This window comes from Mauremys mutica, chromosome 1 (assembly GCF_020497125.1).
Source record: "Mauremys mutica isolate MM-2020 ecotype Southern chromosome 1, ASM2049712v1, whole genome shotgun sequence".
Taxonomy (NCBI): Eukaryota; Metazoa; Chordata; order Testudines; family Geoemydidae; genus Mauremys; species Mauremys mutica.
In genome coordinates this window covers 138,149,617-138,159,540 of record NC_059072.1, presented here as the reverse complement: position 1 = coordinate 138,159,540, position 9,924 = coordinate 138,149,617, and the positions used below count along the sequence as shown (strand labels likewise).

The 9,924-nt window shown below is 51.3% G+C and overlaps 1 long non-coding RNA gene across 1 annotated transcript; it reads right to left on the bottom strand.

The window, feature by feature from the left end:
• Positions 1-1,575: 1,575 nt before the first annotated feature.
• Positions 1,576-9,689, bottom strand: LOC123355725. Its single transcript, XR_006575188.1, has 4 exons — positions 9,559-9,689; positions 9,075-9,168; positions 2,387-2,450; positions 1,576-1,863 (listed from the first exon to the last, which is right to left on the bottom strand). It is a non-coding gene; the product is annotated as an uncharacterized LOC123355725 (long non-coding RNA).
• Between the last annotated feature and the right edge of the window lie 235 nt (positions 9,690-9,924).

The following is a 9,924-nucleotide window of genomic DNA, read 5'->3' as shown; positions in this document are numbered from 1 at the left end:
TTTTTTCTCTTTTTTTTGGCCGCTTGGGGCAGCAAAAACCCTGGAGCCGGCCCTAGGAAGGACCAAAATAGCAGGGGAGTAGGGGAATACATGTCAGGATTCAGGTACATTTAGCAATTTAGCAGGTTTTTGCACTTCAGCATGTCAGCAGTATTGCTGTCAGCCCAAGAACCTTGGGCAACTCCTCTGCCCTTTTGTTACTGCCTGGGTTACTGTCTCTTTGAGATGGCCTGTAGCACTAACTAGAAGTTGCACACTTTGTTGTGTTTGTAGGCAGAGCTGTACACCCATTGAAGATATGGCTACACTTGCAGCAGCGTGTAGAGTACAGACAGTGCACACCGTGCTAGCATGGGTATAAACAGCAGCAGACACAATGAGGCACGGCTTGGACGGGTAGAGTGCTCTACATACCTGAACCCGCAAGTTGTATAACCCACACAGATCTCTACACACCCAAGCTGTGCCTCCTGTGTCTACACTGCTGTTTTTAGTAGTATAGTGTCCTGCTGCTTCCCTGCTTGCCAGAGCCTTTCACTGCAGTGTATAGCTATGTAATGCCATGAGACTCCAGCCATCGCTGGCTGGGATCAAACCTGTGACTTCTGGAGCTTAATGTATGAGGTTCTATGGCTGAACTGAAAGGCAGCTCTCTCTTAGCCAAGTCTGTAGCAGGCTCATCAATCTCTAGCAGTCTAGCTTCCACTAGCGGGGGCAGAGCGCCACACCACCCAAACATTACAGCTACCCTTGCAGTGCCTGTACTCTACATGCCACTGTAAGCAGACAGCCTGTGAGCAGCACATTAAGCTGCTGGCTCTGCTGCGGATTGGGTGTGCAGCAGCAGGGGGCGCCACAGAGATTCCGCTGCCTGCAGCACCAAAGGGGCATGCTGCTGGCCTGCGTTTTCCCATACACCGGTGGAAATCAGAATTTTCTGGTTTTCCAAATATCACCAAAATTAATAGCTGTCTTCCCATTGATGCCTTGAACATAGGCACCGACTTCTAATGGTGCCGGTGGGGGCTCAACCCCCCTCTGCCCCTGGCCCCGCCCCGACTCCACCCCTTCCCTGCCCTCTCCTGCTCCCATTACAACCCCTTCCCCAAATCCCCACCCCACCTCTTCCCCACCTCCTCCCCTGAGCGTGCCATGTTCCCGCTCCCCCCGCCTCCCTCCTGGAGCTTGCTACAGCTGTTTGGTGGCAGCAAACGCTGAGAGGTAGGCAGAGGAGCGGGGATATGGCGCGCTCAGGAAAGGAAGCGGAGGAGGAGGTGAGGTGGGTCGGGGAGCTTGTCTGCCGGTGGGTGCAGAGCACCCACTAATTTTTCCCTGTGGGTGCTCCAATTACGGGCACCCACAGAGTCGGTGCCTGTGGCCTTGAACAGTTCCAGAAGTTTTGGAATTGATCAGCTGCGGTGTTCAAAAGTTATGTTACAGACAAAAAGGGAAGTGCCATTGAGTTGTGTAAGGCCCCACTTTGCTTAGCCAACTAGTGATAAATGTCCTTCAGTTGCAAGTTTGTGCTGCTAAAAAGTGTGTCGGAAACTAGGACCCAGGCACTTGGAAGTTGAGTTTATTTATTATTAATTATTATTATTATCTATTATCATTTAGATGCTTTGACCAACTACTGTTTTCAGTCTGAGTGTGGAACCAGGGCAGTGTGTGGTCTTGTAGATCTGGAGTTAGTTTGTGGAGGGGAGCTACACACCAGGGCTGAATCTAGCAAGTGAACTACTGCACAGTCACAACGTGTGTTCAGTCAGGTTGTAAGTGTAACATTTACAAACAGGCTAGAGTGGGAGGGACTGCAGAGGGGAAAAAACTGTCTCTGGCTTCTTTTCTCAGGCTGGGGTTGTCCTGTAAGGGAAAACGAGGAAAAACACAGATGAAAAACATGCGAATGATGAAAATGGAGATTCTTTTCCTTTTTTGCAGAGCCCAATTTTCTCCCCAGAAGCTGTATGGAATGATGACAGGCTAGTCCTGAAAGGGGTTTTTTGTGAGCTGTTTGGCAGCTGGGGGAGGCACTTAGGGGAGGGCGGAGAGTGGCAGGCGGGGCCATGGGGGAGGGGTTGAAGTACAGTGGGAAGAAGTAGAGCAATGGGGGGGCCTCAGGAGAAGGAGCAGAGTGGGGGTGGGGCCTCGGGGGAGGAGCGGGGATGGAGCACCCCCAGGGAAAAATAAAACTCAGCATCTATGTATCAGCCTGTTTGGCCCCATGAGGAGCAATCCTACATCTCCACCCATGGCTTCACTGCTTTAACTCTATTGACTTCAAGGGAGTTACTCTTGATTTACACTGGAGTGAGGGAGATCAGAATTTGGCTTATTGGTTTTAATGGGAATTTTGGTTGTGCCAGGAACTCAAAATTCACTTAACTCTTCTTCTGTTCTTCTCCTGCTCTACAAACCACGGCAGCTGCACGAAACAGCTGAAAGTGTAACTGCAGAATTAAGCACAAAAATATTCATAATGTTTTAGGCACTTTCACACCCCACAAATTTCACTTTTCCACTAAACACCCTGTAATCGCGGTTACAGCATCAGCACCACGTGCATCCTGGATGTGCAAGAGTTCCGATTCCAGAGTCAACTTTGGCTGCAGGTGAGATTTTCAGAAGTGCCTCAGGAGCACACGTCCCACTGACTTGCAATAGCACTTATGCTCCTAAGTCATTGATTTGTTTTGGAAAACTCCGCCTGATGGGCCCATTTCGTGCTCAGAAAGTGACTCATTTTCTCTGTAAAGGGATCCATTTCAAAACTCAATATGTACAAAATCTTCTATATTTTTCCAGTGAAATCAGCCCTTTTTCAAATTTGTCAGAAAATTACTCAGAGCCCACAGATTTTGAATGGCTCATCCATTCATTTGTATTACATCTTACAGCTCTACATATGCAACTCATCCTCTCCCCTGTCTATAATTTTCTATGTAGATGTAAGGGGACTGTTGGGCCCTTACTGAAACTTAGTGGGTTTTTTTGGTTGGCTAGCTCCCAGTACTGAAAGAAAGGGGAAGGGCTGATGAGAAATCAGGACCCTGAGACTGACAGTCCCCAAGACCAATAGGGAGAAGCCAGCACTCCAGGTCAGCCTGATTGACAGGGCAGGCAGGCTAATGAGGGAGTCAAGAAGCCAGGGGTCCCATCCTCTATGTGAGTGGGAGCTGCCTGGGCCAGAGTGGGCCAAACTAAGGGGAGAGCAGGAGCTGGAGCTGAGCTGGGGAGTAGAGCTGCACTGGCCAGAGCCAGAGAGAATCAGAGAAACAGCCTGAGCACAGCAGCAGCAGTCAGAGGGGCCAGAGGAGCAGCCTAGGGCATAGGCGCCAACTTTCCCGGGCATTGGTGGGAACTCGTGCCTACTCTCCGTCCCCACTCCAACTCCATTCTAACCCCTTCCCCAAAGTCCCCGCCCCAACTCCACCCCCTCCCTGCCCCATTGGACCCCTTCCCCAAATCCCCACCCCGGCCCCACCTGTTCCCTGAGCGTGCTGCGTGCTCAAGTGAGGAGGTGGAGGTGAGCTGGGGTTGGGGGGCGGGGCAGGGAGCTGCTGATGGGTGTAGAGCACCCATCAATTTTTCCCCATGGGTGCTTCAGCCCCGGAGCACCCACAGAGTTGGCGCCTAAGACCCAGGGAGCTGCGCTGAAGGCAGAGCAGCAGCAGTGCTGAGGCAGAGTGGAGCTGGCGCTGGAGCAGTCTGGAGCCAAGTGAGGTGAGCAGCTGGGGAGAGCGAACGGGCCCTGGGCAGAGGGCCCAGCACAGGGAGACGCCACCAGGCAAGAGGGTTTGCAGAGATCATGACTGGGTGGGGCAACTCTGCAGGGCCACCCAGAGGATTCCGGGGGCCCGGGGTCTTCGGCGGCGGGGGGCCCTTCCGTTCTGGGACCCGCCGCCAAAGTGCCCCGAAGACCCGCGGCGGGAGCCCCCGCCGCTGAATTACCGCCGAAGCGGGACCCGCCGCCGAAACGCAGCCCGGTCTTCGGCGGTAATTCGGTGGCGGGGGGGGTCCCCGCCGCGGGCCTTCGGGGCACTTCGGCGGCGGGTCCCGGAACAGAAGGGGCCCCCCGCCGCCGAAGACCGGGCTGCGCGGCAGCGGCGGCGGTGGGTCCCGCTTCCCCCGCCCCGGCCCCAGCCTCAGCCTCAGCCTCTTACCCGAGCGCGTCTCTGGCGGGGCCAAAGCTCCGTCCCACTCAGAGCCGTGTGGTGAGGGGGCGGGGCTGGGAGCTCCACGCCGAGCGGAGGCAGCTGCCCCGCCCCCTCCCCACGGCGCTCTGAGCGGGGCGGGGCTCCGGCCCCGTTGGAGCTCCCAGCCCCGCCCCCTTACCACGCGGCTCGGAGCGGGGAGGGGCTCAGGGGCTCGGCCAGAGACTCGGCGCTTGATGCGCTGAGGCTCCAGGAGAGGGGCGGAGGCAGGAGCCTCCTCTCTTCTCTTGGGGGCCCCTGCGGAGCCCGGGGCCCGGGGCAAATTGCCCCCTTTGCCCCCCCCTCTGGGCGGCCCTGCAACTCTGGGAAGAAGGGTCCTGCCAGCTAGAGCATGAGGGTCTGTGGCAGGAGGCCTGGGACGTGTGAGGAACGGACTGTGAACTTCACTTATATTCCAGAGACGGCTGTTTGTGGTTCCCCCCTGCCCACAGAGTGGGATGATGTGTTTTTCTTTAACCATTCCCATTTTTTCCTTATTTTTGTAATTAGTTGCTATTTAATAAAACATATTTGCTTTTAAGTATATCTAATGATCAGTGGGTCAGGGAAGCATCCACAGTGGAGAGAGCACCCCGGAGTGGGGACACCCTAATCCGTGTCCTAACTGAACACAAGAAGATTGGGGCTCAAGCCCCCAGCCTTGTCAGGGTTATGAGAGTGGAAGGGAAATCTTTGAGGTCAGGCAGGCCTCTGGGTAAAGGAAGTGGGAGCGAGGACTCAGATCCTTTTGCTAGCCAGTGCCACCGGGGTAGTGTATAAGCCAGGAAAGTTCCCCACAATAGCAGGACCGTTCCCCTGCTTACATAATTGGTGTCACGAACAAGATCTAATTCATAGGCTCCACCCCTTCGGTTTACTGGTTGAGTTCTGGTAGTACTGTCCAGTTCTGGTTAAGAACCCTACCATGGTTGGAATTGAAAAACTACAGGCCCAGTTTGCTGAACTTCAGCACAAATTATCAGAGCAGGCTGAGGCATTACAACAAGCTAGAACTGAACAGAGAGAAGCCTTCTCACTTGCTAAGGCAGTAATAGACCAACAGGCAGCAGAAGCTAAGAAACTCCCTACTATTTATTTCCCAAGGGAGAAGAAGGTCACAGAGTTCAGTGGTTTCCCAGCTAGACCAGGAGACATTACAGTAGAGGAGTGGGTCAAGTCTGTGAAGGCGGCTCTGCGTATACTAAGAGTACCTGAAGACGATCGTGTGTACTTCATAGGGAATACCTCAAGGGCCAGGCCAAGGCCACAGTAAAATTCCTGGCAATGGCAGACAAGAAAGATGTGGAAAAGATATTTGAACTCCTCCTAGAAGTGTATGGAGACAAGGTACTTATTGGAACCTGACTACATGAGTTCTTTGAGAGAAAGCAGGAGCCTGGTGAAACTGTCTGGGCATACGAGTATGACCTCCAGGAGAGAATGAGCAAAGTGGAGCGGCGAGACCCTCAACGAGTTCCAGACCCAGATATGGTTCTGAAAGAGCAGTTGGTGCTGAGAGCTCTGGACTGATTCCCTCTGCCGTGAAATGAAAAGGAGGTTTAAGGAAGAGCCCAGTAAGAAGAACCATGAATTCATGCAGGCTGCCATTTTTTGATCCGAAGAAGAGGAAGTTCCTGTGGAAGAGACAGCCAAGCCTAACTTTGGTACATGAAGTGGCGACCTAGTGAATGCACTTGCTGCGGAAAAGACCCCGCCTCACACACAGTTAACATTGGAAAGTTTAAATGAAGCTGTCCAAAAACTGGCAGGCCACTAGGAGGAGATGCTGAAAGAGACGACTAAGGAGATAAAAAGAAAGAAATCCTCATTAGTATGCCCAAGTATCCAAGGGCATCGGGATCCCGAAGAGCCCCACTGAAGGATGAGCTGGGAAGGTACATTTGTTCCACTTGTGAAACTCCAGGGCATACTAGCTGAGAATGTCCACTGAGTAGGAGAACAGAGTCCCAGGCACTCGGAACGAAAGGGGCACCAGGAGTGAGTGGCCCACCTACAGTAGAAGGCCAAGCAGTGGCAGAAGGATTCCTAGGCCTGTCCTTGTTGGACAATCACTCTGTGTACAGTGTTGAAAGGAATGTGGGCAGTGCCAGCATATCTAGTGACTTCTGTAAGCGAGCATTTGGAGACTGTCTAACTGCTGAAGTATGTATAGCAGGGGTGAAGAGCAGCTGTTTGTTAGATACTGGCTCAGAAGTCACCACCATTACTGAGTCGCATTTTCAAAAATATTTGAAGGACAAGGAGCTGACTATGCACAGCACATGGTTTACATATCTAGGAGCAGGTAATGGACTGGCAATCCCATTGGTGGGATAACTCAAAGCAGACACAGAGTACACGGGCTAGACAATGCCAAGAAAATGCACCTTTATCCTGAACGACAAAGTCTCTCAAGGGAGTCATATGGGAGAAGGAGTCCCAGGGATTCTAGGAATGAACATTATGAGTGAGCTGAAGGGGCTACTGTTGCCAGGAGAAGGAACCAGGAGGATGAACCATCATGGGCACTCTAAGAAGAATGTTGTGCTGAGTAAAGTACTGGCTCGAGTGGAGAGACAGAGCCATTCCCTGAGCCCCAGGGGGCAGACTGGAAATGTTAAAGTGGCTGGGAGACAGAAGGGGGTTATTCCTCCCTGGAGCAGCAAGATCCTTGATGAATGCTGCTGGGTACCAGGAAATACCAATGGATATTGAGGGCTTGAGAGCCTACATCAGGGGTCAAGCCTACCTAATGGGCTCTGGCTAGCCAAAGTACTGACTAATGCTATCTGAGGAAGTGTACCAATGAGTCTTCTAAACTCAAGTGTGAAGGCTGTGGAGCCTCAGAACAGAACTGCAGAGGTACACCAGCCTGAGGAGGTGGTTCCTCAGGTGAAGGTGACATTTGAAGAGGGTGGAGATGAGCTGCAGGTGACAAGGAGGGAGAAAGGAGAACAGGATACCTTTCCTCGAGAAAGACATGGTGGGAGACTGCCATTCCAGTTCAAGTGGTGTTTCAAGGGCTGATTCCCGCAGATGTGGCTAACTTAAGGGCTTTGCCAGAGAAGCATCAAGACGTCTTTTCTAAGGATGAAGTGACCACTTTCGATGACTGGGTCAAAGGTGTCCATGACAGGCCAAAGACAGGCAGCGAAGTTGCTTTCAGTACAACTAATACACAGCCCAAAGTAGGAAAAGGACTTATGATTGCAAGTCCACTGGGGCTCTCATCAGACCTGGTGACTGTGTACCAGTTTGTAACCATAGACACTGGGGACATCATAAAATACAGGACAAGTGGGAGCCAAATCCCCACATTGTGGTCACTCACAACAATCTCAAACTACCCAGCCTGAACAAAGAGGTTCTGAGAGAGTAGTACATAAGGACCAGATAAAATGTTGGACTTTTAGTCGGATAAAGGCTCATAGGAGGCATAGAGGAGCCTGTCCCAAGGAGACTGAAACCAATGGAGCAAATCCAAACCCTGATGAAAATGACCAAACCCCTCAAATTGATCTGGTGTTACCTGGGGACAGGGGAATAGAAAATATGAGTAATGAACTATCAGTCTTAAGAAGGTCCCTGAGAATTAATGACTGTACACCTGTTAAACTTAGAGATGATTATGCTATTGGTTCTATGCATTGTGTCAATCAATATTATCATGTACAGTATAAAGAAGTGGACATGGAATGTTAAATATGTTAATTGGTCTTTTGTTAATTGTTAATATCTATCTATCTATCTATCTAAAACATGATGCTGGTAAATGTTGTTAATATGGGACTGAATCTGCTGATGTGAACATTCTGGCTTTTGGCAAGGGGGAATATAAAGGGACTCTTGGCCCCTTACTGAAACTTAGTGGGGTTTTTTGGTTGGCCCTCTCCCAGTACCAAAACAAAGGGGAAGGGACAATGACAGTCCCCAAGGCCAATAGGGAGCGGTAAATGCCCCAGAGTAAGCCTGATTGACAGGGCAGGCAGGGTAATGAGGGAGTCAGGAGGCCAGGGGGTCCTGTCCTCCATGTTAGTGGGAGCTGCCTGGGCCAGAGTGGGGCCGAGCTAAAGGGAGAGCAGGAGCCTGGGAAGCAGAGCCACACCAGCCAGAGAGACCCAGAGAAGCAGCCTGAGCTGAGCAAAGCAGCAGCAGCCAGAGGAGAGCAGCTGGGGAGACCGAATGGGCTCTGGGCAGAGGGTCCACCACAGGGAGACGCCACCAGCCAAGAGGCTTTGTAGGCTGGACTGGGAAGGAGACTGTGACCCTGATGGGGTGGGGGCGGGGCTGACGCTGAGGAGAAGGGCCCTGCCACCTAGAGCATGAGGCATGTGGCTACCACCAGAGTAAGTGTCTGACCCACAGCAGAGCCAGGACCTGGGCAGGAGGCCTGGGACGTGTGAGGAACAGACTGTGAACTTTACTTTTATTCCAGAGATGCTGTTTGTGGTTTTCCTGGGCCCACAGAGCAGGGTTACTTGTTTTTCTTTAACCTTTCCCATTTTTCCTTATTTTTTTAATTAGTTGCTGTTTAATAAATCATACTTGCTTATATCTAATGATCAGTGGGTCAGGGAAGTGTCCAGACTGGAGAAAGCACCCCAGAGTGGGGACATCCTAGTCTGTGTCCTAACTGACCACGACAAGGTTGAGGGTTGAGCCACCAGGAATCCTGGGCCCAGCTTTGTCAGGGTTACAAGGACTCTGCCACACAGGAGAGTGGAAGGGGAGTCCTCGAGGTCAGGCAGGCCTCTGGGTAAAGGAAGTGTGAGCGAGGCCTCAGATTCTTTCACTAGCCAATTCCACCGGGGTAGTCTATAAACTAGGAAAGTTCCCCACAATAGCAGTACCATTCTCCTGCTTATATAGAGTATTACTCACAATTAACTCCACCTGGAGACTTGTAGCAGGTTTCGGGGGTGGGGGGGGGGAAGTCTGAACACAGGTGGTATTGTACTCAGCAAGACATGCTCTTCTGCAAAAGAAAAAAAAACCAAACATATTCTGTCAAACCATTGCTGTATCTACCACATAAATATCTTCGGTCCCATTGCAGAATATTCCCAACACACAAATACCTTTGAGACCCTGAAGCCTCCCTGAGAAAGATTTTCTTTTGTGAATCCTGGAAATGACAGGACAGAGGAAGGTGTTATATTTTCCTTTAATATCAATTTCTCTCCACCAAAGACCCACAGTGGTGGATTCCAAACACATGGCGCTCCCACCTTGCATGACACAATTCACCCGGAGAGTCCCAGTTCACCTAACCTGGTTGCCTTAAAGTTGCTTTATTCAGATTTTTGATCTTCAGGAAAAAAAATTAAAAATGTACAAAATCAAGAAAAAAAACCCTAAAACGCACCTTTCCTTGAATTTATGTTGCCCACAAAGAAGAGGAGTTCTTAGTTTCCACCTGTGTCACCATACAATCATCCTGAAGCTTTAAACACGGAAATGGGAAAGAGGTTCCGTTATTAACACCTGCCTTCCCAGAACCTGCAGAAATGGCCACCTGATGGCACCAAGAGACATCACATTCTTAGCCTGTGCGACTATTGGCAGCTCTGTTCATATGAGATTACAGTGGCATCTAGTGGCCAACATCGGAACTGCAAAGAAATCACTAGGGGGCAGATTTCCAAAGGTATTGTCGAGGGGTGATAAAGCTCCTGACTCTCCACAGTTACCAGGGATGACCAGGATGTGTTTCAGGGGGAGCTTGACCCCT